The following is an 11,890-nucleotide window of genomic DNA, read 5'->3' as shown; positions in this document are numbered from 1 at the left end:
GAGAACACTGAGCGGGGAGGAGAGGGAGAAGCAGGCTCCCCACTGAGCAGGGAGCCCGATGCGGGGCTGGATCCCAGGACCCTGGGATCATGACCTGAGCCGAAGGCAGCCGCTTAACCGACTGAGCCACCCAGGCGCCCTAAATCAATAAAATCTTAAAAAAAATATTTAAGGGTAAACAGCTACATGTGGCTATCGTATCAGATAGTATAGCCAGAGGAGACGTGTATCACTAACCCAGTGTGGTGATTTCAGATGATCATTTGTTCACAAATCAAAGAGACTTTGATGTTAACTGTTCAACATAATTTCCCATAAATGTTAGGTCTGGAGCATTCATGAGAATACTAAAATGTGCTAATGCATTTATTAAGAAATAATAAGTGGTTAGTTAAGTTGGTCAGTGACACCTCCTTCACACACACGCTCTTGTGCATACATGTGTATTCATGCACACACATGCACACACACACAGTATTTTTCCCGGCTTCTTGAAATGGAAAGAGGGAGAAGTATGATGTTTTTGAATGGCTTACTGTTTTGAAGGACAGGTAGTGAATTCGTGACCCTTCTACTGGGGGCAGTGTCAGGCTGGGCAAGGATGAGTCCCTGAGGGAAGGAAAGGACCGGCTCTGCCCCGTAGTAAGAACTCTGGAGAAGGGTCTTGGATGATTCTTAGTTTCTTCATCTATAAACTGGGGATAAAACACCTTCTCTGTCTGTCTAGAAAGATAATATATATTTGTAAAAGCTTCTTTTCAGGGAGATTTTTCCAAACCAATATCTCAGCTTTTTTATAATCCTGCACTGGGGCACTTCTCTTTTTCTCTGTGTTGACTGTGGTACCAAGAGATATGATTATATATATTTTCTCCTTGATCTTAAATGCCCTCTGGCAATCTCCGCACCTCTTCAGAAACCCAGACTTGAAAAAAAGTCTCTCGTTTTAAACTCTGCCCCAAACTTGTTTGGAAGTCTTCCTTTATGAGTTCCAACAATATTCTGCTCAGTCCTTGACTCTGCCCCTCTTGCTGTGCGCCCATCCCCTCCTCCTGAATGTTGCCTGTGTATGCTTTTGATGATTTTTTTTCATGTTTGTGTTTTGTCTTTCTGGTTACAAGAGAAGCTCTCTGGGCAGAGGTGGCCTTTAAACTTTGTGTGTGTTTTTTTTTTAAACTTTTTATCCTTAATTTTATCCAATGTTTTGCAGAGTGGCACTCCAGTGTTACAGGCTGATAGTAAAATAGAGGGCTTGGCTCTTTAGGACACCGACTGACATCTTCCATAAGTACTCTTTGCTTATTCAGATGCGTGTTTTCTGGCCTTATCATGCTCAACAGGCTCCCAAGGTGCTTTAAAATTAATTCAAGTTCTTAGGCTCTATAACGATGATTCGCTAGGTCTGATGTGGGGCATAGGAAACCTGAATCTTAAGAAGCAAATCTGATTAATTCTGCTGCAGGCAACAGTAGGGCCAGTCTTTGAGAAACAGTGGTCTATATATTATGATATCATCTCCAAGGACTTGGCTTAAAGAAAACTTTTCTGGCAGCAGGGATATTTAGTTCAAGCAGAAGTGTAGGGTTTTTACTTGTTTCTTTGTGTGTTTTTATTATTTTTTAAATAAAGAAAAGGAAGAGGATGTGGGAAATTATAATAGAAATGTCACATCAGAGAGACCTGGATAATTTTATCAAGCCACAAGGACATAAAGCACTTATTAATAAGCCTTTACTCAGAGCCTATTTGTCCTTATTTTAGGCTCAATTTTAATAGGCTTGGTGATCTGCTCTGCAAGAGAAGTTTAGGAGCTGTGCATTAGACGGAAGGAGAATAGTATCATTGGGAAAGGATGGCACATTAATTGCAAAAGTAAAAGCTGACAGCCTGAAAGTGAAGAAGGAAATAGGCGAACTATAAAAATCAGACATAAGCTCTTAAAAAGGAAGAACAAAATGTAGGCCAATGTGGAATCGAATGAAGGGTAAGCAACTGCATGCATCTTAGTAGTTTCAGAAGGCATTCCCGGGTGACTGCAGTTTATAGTAGCTATTCGTTGATCTTTCTTCTTAGAATCTACCTTCCACTAGGGCTAAGACCATGCCTGTCCCAACTGATACTGTGTCTTCAAGGCTAATGTACTGCTTATTTTACAGGAAAAATATTCCACAAGTATTTTTCTAGTAAATCAATTGAATAAATAAACAAACAAATAAATAGTTTTGCTGTGGTAACCTATGTTCATGATAATGACCCTGAAAATTTTCTGGCTAAGAAGGGAGCCAAGTACCGTAACTATATATATGTTTAAATAATATGATATAAATATATATTATACACATATAAATATAATATAGAAACATATAAATTATAATAAGTACAAATAAATATATAGATATAATATAAATATATTATTATATATATATAATCTCAACAATTTTTGGCATGTGAAGTCTTATTCTACATGCTTAGTAAGCAATTCATTCTCCAGTTCTCCACTCTTTAACATTACTGTCCCTTTGCCTGCTGTATTCATAGTTAAATTGTCTTTAAATGGATGGGATTTATTTGTCAGATTATCAGTGATCAAAAATATTTTGAATCATCAGCAATATGCATTATACCCATGCCACATGAACACAGAATATTTTAAAGTCTTCAAAAATAATTAGATAGATTTCTGTATATATATAAAAATCTGTATATTCTAATTTGAAGATGTCTCTTTCTATAGAGTTAATGCTGAATCATATTTTATATGGTTAATCATCCTTTAATAGATTGTAATGGTTTCCTTGGAGCATGATACATCTATTAAAATAGATATTTTAACATGCATACTAATTAAGAAAATGAGTATTATATGCTAGGCAGACACATGGGCTCTGCATAATAGAGAAAACCATATTTAGATACCTTTAAAGTGGTATACCTGCTCTCAAAATCTTTTAGATTTGTGTTCTTTCAACGTGTTCTTTAGCAGAGTTTTGTTAACTAAAAAAGGAAAAAAATTTTTTTTAATCCCTAAATAGCATGTATTTTATTTCTTTTTTCTTTTTATTTAAATTCAATTAGCCAACATATAGTACATCATTAGTTTTTGGTATAGTGTTCAATGATTCGTTAGTTGCATGTAACACCCAGTTTTTTGATATTATATAAAACAGATTAAATTGTGTTTGGTTACTTTGCACTTTGTTTCAAACCTGTGTTTTAATTGGTTGTATAGAATTTGGAGTTCATTTTGTCAGAGGGTTGTGTCTTACTGGAGGAAAGAAGAGGTGAAGAGAAAGTCTTCTTTTTCCATAAGTACAGTTTTGGTCTTAGGCAAAATTTTGAATTAAGGGAAAGTGTGCCTTTGACAGTGACATCCTATCGTTTAACACTCCCAATCCAGTGGGCCTGAAAACACCAAATTATCAAAATTTAGTCCGTTGTCTCTGATCGCTATATTCCATTCCAATCTAAACTACTTCCTCAAACTTTTCTAATTTCTGAATCATCTGTTTCTTTTCCAGTCAAAAGTCCCAGCCAACAGTTAAGTACCTACTCTGGTTTTGGCAATGGGCTTGGAACTGTGTAGAAAGAAAGGTGAATCCTAGGCTATTCTCATTCTCAAGGAGCATACATACAATCTGGTATTGGAATAAGACATGCCTAACTAACTCATTATACTAGAAGACAGAATATGCATAAAAGAGGTATAAAACAAATAAAGGGAAAGTTCAGAGAAAAATATTATAAACAACTGTAGGAACCAGCAAGGGCTTTATGGAAGACATGGGTCTTGAGGAGCAGTTAGTATCTGTAGGATCAGAGACGGGGTTGGGGCATGGCATTCTAGGTGGAGAGAATGTTACAAGTGGAAGTTGGATCACCCATTATGGCTGCTCAGGAGTTGAATATTGCTAAACTTTTGGGAGTACCTTCACATAGAGTATTATATAAATGGTGCCCCCTTTAGTTGTGCAACCATAGTAGCTATGAGTGCAAGCCAGGAGGCAAGAAATGTACAGGGATATGATCAGAGAATCATAACTGGTACAGCTTGGACCATATTTCGATGGATTTTTGACTGTAAGAGTGAAGTTGCTTTACCCCTATCATTGGATCATTGAACTAAAAGTCCTTTAAACTCTTTCAAACTCTGAGACTCTATGATTTCTCTAATTCAATTGGTAAGAAGGAGCCAGGAAGATTTTTGAACAATGAAGTGGCTCAAAATTTCAGAAGATGAATATGTATATAAGGTGAAATGAGTTGAGAAGTCACTAGACTTCACATGTGTGTCCCGTATTTCTGCTTCTTTAAGGCCATCCAAGTGAAGTTGGAGTAATGCATCAAACTGATGCCCTGAGGGGTCACAAGATGAGTCCCAAACCAGGCCCAGCCCACTGTCCTCTTGATGCCATCTTTACTTCTAGATCATACTAAGACTTCATTTCTCTGATCTCTTATTTGGTATCCTTATTAATAAGCTTTGCTGCACTTTCAACTTTGACTTTCTTTCACCAGTTATGTCTTGTCTTTTTTCTCTGTAGATCACGTGCTCTCCGCCAGTACTTTTGGGAATAGATCTTTTAGTGTTGGTCTGAGCTTGGGCTCTGTCCTGTGAACTGCCAAGTGGACAGCCTGTTGGTCACAGCTGTCTGTTTCTGGGTATCAGTTCCCTGCATTAGCTCCAGCTCCGTCAATCAGGAGCCCAAGAAAGAGGCATGTCATTGGGTTATTGGAATTGCATAGGGGCGGAGTAATCAGACTCAAACTACAGGAGTGAAATGTAGAAATTCATTCATTCATTCATCAAATGTTGACTGAGGACTATTGAGGGTAAGCAGCAGCTTTATGTGCTTTCCCTAGCTGGCCCTGCTTTCACTGCTTCCACCCTTCCTCCCTTCAAATTCTCGAAAAGATTTTTTTTTTTTTTCACAACAGCTGAGTCTCTCTGGGAGTATCCGCAAGACCTCTGGTAAGTGTTAGAAGGCGACAACCCGGGGATAGCAGCAGCTGGTTTTATTTTTGGTTTTCGTCAGTCAGGTGTTTGTAAGTTGAGAACTGCCTGTATTGAAACAACGTGATTTGGTAGTGTGTCATGAACTCCTGTAGAAATAATGGATGTGGTACAGTAAAAAAGGATATCAGTGAACAATCCCTAAAATCACACACTAGATAGTCAACTTTTAAAGGTCTGGGCGCAGAATAATGGTTCAGAGTACATGGATATGCTGTGGATGGTTCACAGTCTCATTTCATGTGAAATTTGAGTCTTGCTTTGCATACAGAGATCCTGCCTCTGGTGAACTTGCCTGGGGAATAGCCATTGTTTCGTGGTAGGTAAAGATCGATGCATTTGGGAGATTTTATTTTGGAGTCGATTAGATTACTGCAATTCATTTGTTCTTGTCAAGTTTTAAATTTATTCCACAAGCAATATTATATCACACAAAAAAGAAAGGACATAACTATCCAATCACCCTTTATGATACAACAAATTGATTTTTATCTTTTCCTTGTATACTCTACTGATCTTTACTCGTATTCACACATTTGGAGTGGTTATAATCATAATATTGATATAATCCTTCTTTTCTTTTCTTTTTTTTTTTTAAAGATTTTATTTATTTATTTGACAGAGAGAGACACAGCGAGAGAGGGAACACAAGCAGGGGGAGTGGGAGAGGGAGAAGCAGGCTCCCTGCAGAGCAGAGAGCCCGATGCGGGACTCGATCCCAGGACCGTGGGATCATGACCTGAGCTGAAGGCAGTCGCTTAACCAACTGAGCCACCCAGGCGCCCCTAATCCTTATTTTCAATATCACATTCTCATACACACTTTCTCTTTTGCTAATTTCTATATTCTAGTTTTAATGACCATAAAATTTTTATCTAATTAATGGTCACAGTTTTCTTAAAATTCCCTTCTGAGTATTCAGTTTTTCTCCTGTGAGATTATTTGTCAAAAGGTATGAATATTTTTATTATACGTGGTCCCTAGTTTCAGATGACTTTCCATTTTCATCACAATCATGCCAAAGAGAGAAACTTCACTGCATTGTTGTTTTGGTTTCCATTTCTTTAATAATTAGTGAGGTTTCTTTCTTAATTACATTTCATTTTCTGAATTGGCTTGACATAGTTTTTTCTAACTTATTTCCTAGTTATTTTTGAAAACAAAAGGTTCTGTGAGCCCTTTATATATTATAAATATCAATTCTTGTTACTTGGTTCTAATATTTCTCAATGTGATTTAATTTTTGTTTTGGTATTTTATAAGTTTAACAATTTCAGCTTAGTCTTATTTGGTTTAACTATTTCTGATTAGTTTTTGATGAATGTTTTCAAAGTTATTTACTTACTATTTATTTTCAAAGCTATTTAAAAGCTACAATCATATAGGTAGTGTGGTTCTCTGCTTGTCATTATTCATGTTGCTTCTTGGTCTACTGTCAAGTGGATTGGATTCTTATAGATATGTATATTCTAGAATCATGGAATGATCAAGCTAGAGGGGGATTATCAGTTTCCATTTTTAATATTTAGAGGATCTAGTAAATAATATTTATGGATAAATGTAGATTTACATTTGAGAATTTAGAATGTAGATGAAAACTATACTCGAGATCTTCTGAATACAGTGAATCTGGCTGGTAAATTAAGACATGTTTAACTTCAAGTTTTAATAGCAAAAAATAGTTATATTTTATATTTATAGAACACTTTGAAAACATTCTATGTTTGGAAATCAATTTTTCCATGTGTTTTTGAGCATTTATGACACTACTTACCAGTGTCTTCATTTTAAAATTTAAGTATAAATTTCAGAAACATGGCTTCAAATCACCAGTCATTTGCAAAAATGATTTTAGCAACCTGCTATGGATGATCTAAATTATGCCCTGTTACTGGTTTTCTTCTTTTGAGGCTTAGATTCTGTTTCATAACTGGAATATACTTTCAGAATTTATAAGGCATTTCAAAATTTTCTTTTTGTTGGTTTAATTGATCTTATAATCATTTTAAAATGACCTAAATTATCTGAGATATATTTAGTTTATTGGTAGGTAGTTGAGCAGTATATTTCTCAACTGTGATTCAGAGACAGGAGTTCAGTATATCTTCCAATATTTCATACAGGGGAGGAGAAGTTTAAAAAGCTCATGGAAGATTGTTTCCCTTAAGTAATTTTAGAAGATATATTATCATTCAAAAATATTATAAATGGGCAAACAAAATCATCAAAACAGTTATGAGGAAAATATAATTAAGTTGGTTTTAATAAATTATAGAGAAGGGAGGGGCCATGCTGCTTGTATGCTGGTAACATATTAACCTACTCTTATGCCAAGTCAATAGGTGTGATTGCCAGTGGGTTACTTAACTGATAGATAATGGTGTGGGCTGTGAAATTGAACTGATACAGTTAGAAAGGCTAAGAATGAAGTCAGGGTTGACAGATGGGAACAAATGAATAATAAACTATTCTTACGAATATTATAGGTTTGCTTGTTACATTTTAAATATCTTTAGTCTTGGTAAAGATATTCTTGTATGTGGGACTTTTTTGTTCTTTTGAGGGGTAAGAAACAGCAATTTAGATCCTTCTTTGGTCACATGATCAGTTTCAGTGAGTTTCCCTATTTTCATTCAGAAAGAGCAAAGAACTAGTATCTAGAGTAGACCGGAGTCCACTCATAGGAAATGTATTAGCTCTGATAGTATTTGGAATGAAATGTGACATTCATCTCTGATTCTGCACCTACTGTATTTCCTCACAAGTTTGAGTTTGATGTCCTGTGGTTCATGCTGAACAACAGATTAATAGAACCATATCTAATGTATTGTTGAAGGAAAGTGTCTGTGATGCTGTGACCTTTACACTCCAGTATTGCTTTCAAGATGTTAATTACTAAGTTTTCTAGGAAATGATTTTTAAAGGGGAGGTATAAAAGGGATTCATAGATCATATTGGGGAACGATTAGTATAACAGATGGAAAACAAAAGTAGGACATGTGTCTTCAAATTCATCTATGTAATTTCCTAGTCCTTCATTTGGAGGGACTTGTCAACTATACTAGTAGAAGTTTAGGCAGGGAGAATTGAATCTATAAGTCTCAGACTATACTAGATGTTGAAGTTTTGTATTGATAAAAGCTTTGCTTGCTGCATCTTGCTCAGTTCTTGCCTCTTTCCTCATTCTCCAACACCGGGTACCATTCTATCTTCTTTAATGTGGCAGAAGGATTGATCAGTGTTAGGACACTTTCAGTAGAAGAGATCTTCAGAGATTTGTTTAAAGTGGCACCTTGTACTAAGGTATGCTTTATTTTTGGCTTTTACTTTGTTTTGGTGGAATCATCAGCGAGAAGGCAAGAGAGAAGTGAAATAGAGACAGAGAAGTATTGAAGATTCTTTTCTTTGAGAGAGATAGTGGGGGAGGGGCAGAGGAAAGGGAGAGAGAATCTTAAGCTGGGCATGGAGCCCCATGCAAGCTAGATCTCATGACCCTGAGAGCATGACTTGAGCCAAAATCAAGAGTCAGATACTTAAACAACTGAGCCATCCAGGTGCCCAGGTATTGCAGATTCTAAGAAGGCATTGCTTGTGATAACACTTACTTTAAAAATGGATCCAAAAGGGTACTATCCATAGTGGCAGTTTGACCTTCTCTTTTGTTCCCTTACTCGCAATCAGGTATCAGAATCACTATGTGAATAAATGGGGATCACAGGAGTCATCTCTGAGTCTTGAGGCTCTATGTAAGTGACATACCATGTTTTATCTCAGAATTTCATGAATTTACTCTTGACAAGAAAGCTCCTAAGCCTGTAAGTTATTATTGTCATTGTTACTAAGGGGCAGAGGTAAGAGGTTTAACTCCGTAAATAGTCGTTTACATTATATATGCAATCAACAGCAAGGGCAGATCTGTTGAAAGGTGTTGTCTTCTCTGGCCTGAAAAATTATATTTTCACATCATTGTTTGAATTGTCTTCCATGGACGATCACAGCATTTGTTGGGAGTATAGTGCTTATGGTTCAGTTGCCCAAAATCTTAAGTTCTGTGCCTGGGTGATGTGTGGTACAGCAGTAATTCTATAAATTATTTACAATGAAGGAGAAAACACTGGATCTGCTTACTGCTTCCAGTTTTACAACAAGGGAATCCTGTTAAAGTTCCCAAGTAGCTTCAGTAGTTCAGTAGTTGAAATATTCCGCCCCCTCTCCCTCCCCCCCAACATCCTGTTTCATCACAAATATTTATCATTTTATTCATCGGTTCTCCACCCGCCTTGTGGGCTGTTGTAGTTGCTGTCATCCAGCCAAGAGGCTGGGGAATGCCTATCCACAAGCAGCATGGGGCGTCCAGCTAGGGTGCTCACGAGGTCCTGTAACAAGCTAACATTGAACTGTTGGTATCGTTGTGCCATTGAAATAGATACAGAGTGAGCCCATTTACATAATTGCCAGAATCATCGATAACAGGCACATTGTTGCTAGTTGTAGTGAAAATATACATACTATTTGTAGTAAGAAAAAAACTGAAGTCTGCAGCATTTGGAGATGTTATTCTGAAGTGTTTTGAAAGCATCAGAATTAAAAAAAAAAAATACTACCTAAACAAAATTATTACCTGAGAAGTCTGGTCTGCCTGAGTGCTTGGTTGGCAGTTTTAAAAAATCATCAGGTTTTCTGGTGAAGTTCATTTAGTATGAATTGGCTACTCACTTTTAGAATATTTAATATAACACAAAATATAATATGATATATAATAACATAACATAGCATACCATGACATACTCCATTTTTTTCAGAAGGGATGGACAATTTTGAAAAGTGTAGGCCCGGAATTTTGTAGACAGGAGTTATGTGTTTTAGGAAAGAAGACCACGGAGGTGAGGTGCCTTTCTCATTGCGTTATATTATCGGGTATGTTCTGTCAACATCACTGATCGCTGGTGATGTTAACCTGGATCCCTTGGTTAAGGTACAGTCTGCCAGGTGTTTCCACTGTGACGTTACTACTTTTCTCTTCCCATATTCTGTTCTCTGGAAGTCAGCCCACCTTTAAAGGGAGAATAGTGAAGCTTTACCCCTTGAAGGGAGGGAATATCTACAAAATCTGTTTGTTTGTTTGTTTGTTTATTTATTTTGGTATGGATGCATGGATATTTATTTTATTCTTTGGATTATCATCCATTGCCATCACTATTTTGTTGCTCAAAAACTAGTTTTTAACTTTCTAAATTTTATTTTGCTGAGCCATGTAGTAGTATGTGTAGCTTACAGTGCATGCTTTACCTGCCTTTTTGGCCTCTCCTTCCTCCCCAGGTTTACACCCTCAGCCTTCAAACCACTAGATTCGGTTTTGCTGCTCTGGTTAGCATGTAAGGTCATTTTTATAGTCAAGCTTTAATGTATGCACTGTGGGTAGAGAAGGCGTAATACAAAACTTGTCAGCAGATTGGCGAATTTACCTGAGAAATTGAGACTCAAGGTTATGAGAATGTGCGACTGGGGGCAGGAGAAGATTTCTAGGCAAGAAATCAAAATCCTTTTCTTTAGCTCGTTTGCACTTGATTTTGTATAAGTCAAGTCATCATTCTTTTAGGAGATGCAAAATCCAAAAAGGAGGTGGGGCAATAAATAGTGAGGTTGCATTAGGAAATCACTTTGTGTTCCTTGTTCAGATTCTTTTTAAGATTCTTTTGATTCTGAAATGATAAGGGGATTGCTGAGCTTTGAAATGAAACCTAAGAGGAACTTGCAGAAGTACTTCTATATTTGCAGAAGTGTTCTAGATGCGATGTTGATTGTTGAGGCCTGTTGAAAAAGTACTCATCTGAGTATAAATAATATTAAAATTTATATCAGATTTATCGTGTCAGAGAAAATAGCTACTGGTTATTTGTTTGGTAGAATATTTACTAACTGTAGATTGGTTTACATTTTGCATTTCTCCTCGACTCCCCTTCGATGTGATCAGGTCACAAACTCTGTTAGATGGGAGGGGCCCCCCGGAGAGGAAGCTCACAGATCAAACATGCGTTCAAGTTTCTGCGACGGATTTTACAAAAACAAGAATCAGTTTGCCAGCAGCTTCCATTGTGGTAAATCTTACAAAGAGTAAGTTTAAAAAAAGAGAGAGAGAGGGAGAGAGAGAGAGAGAGTTCCTCTGAACATGAAAATAAGCAACTGGAAATCTGAAATCCAAGTGGAATGAATCCTATGCACGGATTCTTACCTCTGCTGTTGGAAGTACAAAAACAGTGTGATCCTCCATCTAAACTACAGGGGTTTCAGCTCCATGGCAACATGAAGAACCTCTTCTGTCCGAGGGTGTGCAGCAGACACAAGCGCATTCAAGGCGCAGAGTTGGGAGTGAGTTTGGGGGGCAGTGCGGGGAACCAACCCTCCAAGTCTTGCCCACGCATTTTTATGTGTGTACTATAATAAGGCCTTTGTGCAAGGGGGCCAGATAGGAGTTCATGTTCAGCTGCCCTCTGGTCTTTTACATGATCTCGCTGCCATCACCCACCTCCCTTCTCTCCAGGAAGGAAGCAAGAAAAGGCAATTAAAGAATGCTGCTCTGAGGAAAAGGCTCTTCCCCCTTTCTCTTTTTGGAATGTCAACAGTTATGGCTTTTCTGTGTCTCTAGGGGTGTTTGGCTGCCACAGGCTTTTTGTAGGGAGAGCCCTGAAATTGTAGCTTTCGTGTAGTGTGGGGGCTCATGAAAGCTGTAATCAGCTTCCTCCTCTGTGGGAAGGAGTGCTTTCTGTCGGTCATCTGGAGTCCTGCCTTTCACTGAGGAACCCGGGGTGGTGTGGAGTGATTGGAGGATTAAGTATTCCTGCCCACAAATACTTGGCCTCTGGCAAAGCTCTGAAACTC

General features: G+C 37.5%; 1 protein-coding gene across 5 annotated transcripts in view; it reads left to right on the top strand.

Moving 5' to 3' along the window:
- Positions 1-11,890, top strand: part of HIVEP2 (HIVEP zinc finger 2) — a 198,882-nt gene that overhangs the window by 37,649 nt on the left and 149,343 nt on the right. The window contains exon 2 of one of the 5 annotated variants that reach the window (XM_081827422.1): positions 4,936-4,969. The exons of the other annotated variants lie outside the window; for them this stretch is intronic. The gene's annotated coding sequence lies outside the window, so the exon portion shown is untranslated. The remainder of the gene's footprint in view (positions 1-4,935; positions 4,970-11,890) is intronic. 5 annotated transcript variants of the gene reach the window in all.

This window comes from Leptonychotes weddellii, chromosome 8, assembly GCF_054177405.1.
Source record: "Leptonychotes weddellii isolate Sample4059 chromosome 8, ASM5417740v2, whole genome shotgun sequence".
Classification (NCBI taxonomy): domain Eukaryota; kingdom Metazoa; phylum Chordata; class Mammalia; order Carnivora; family Phocidae; genus Leptonychotes; species Leptonychotes weddellii.
The sequence above is the reverse complement of the archived record's forward strand: the minus strand, read 5'-3'. Positions and strand labels throughout refer to the sequence as shown.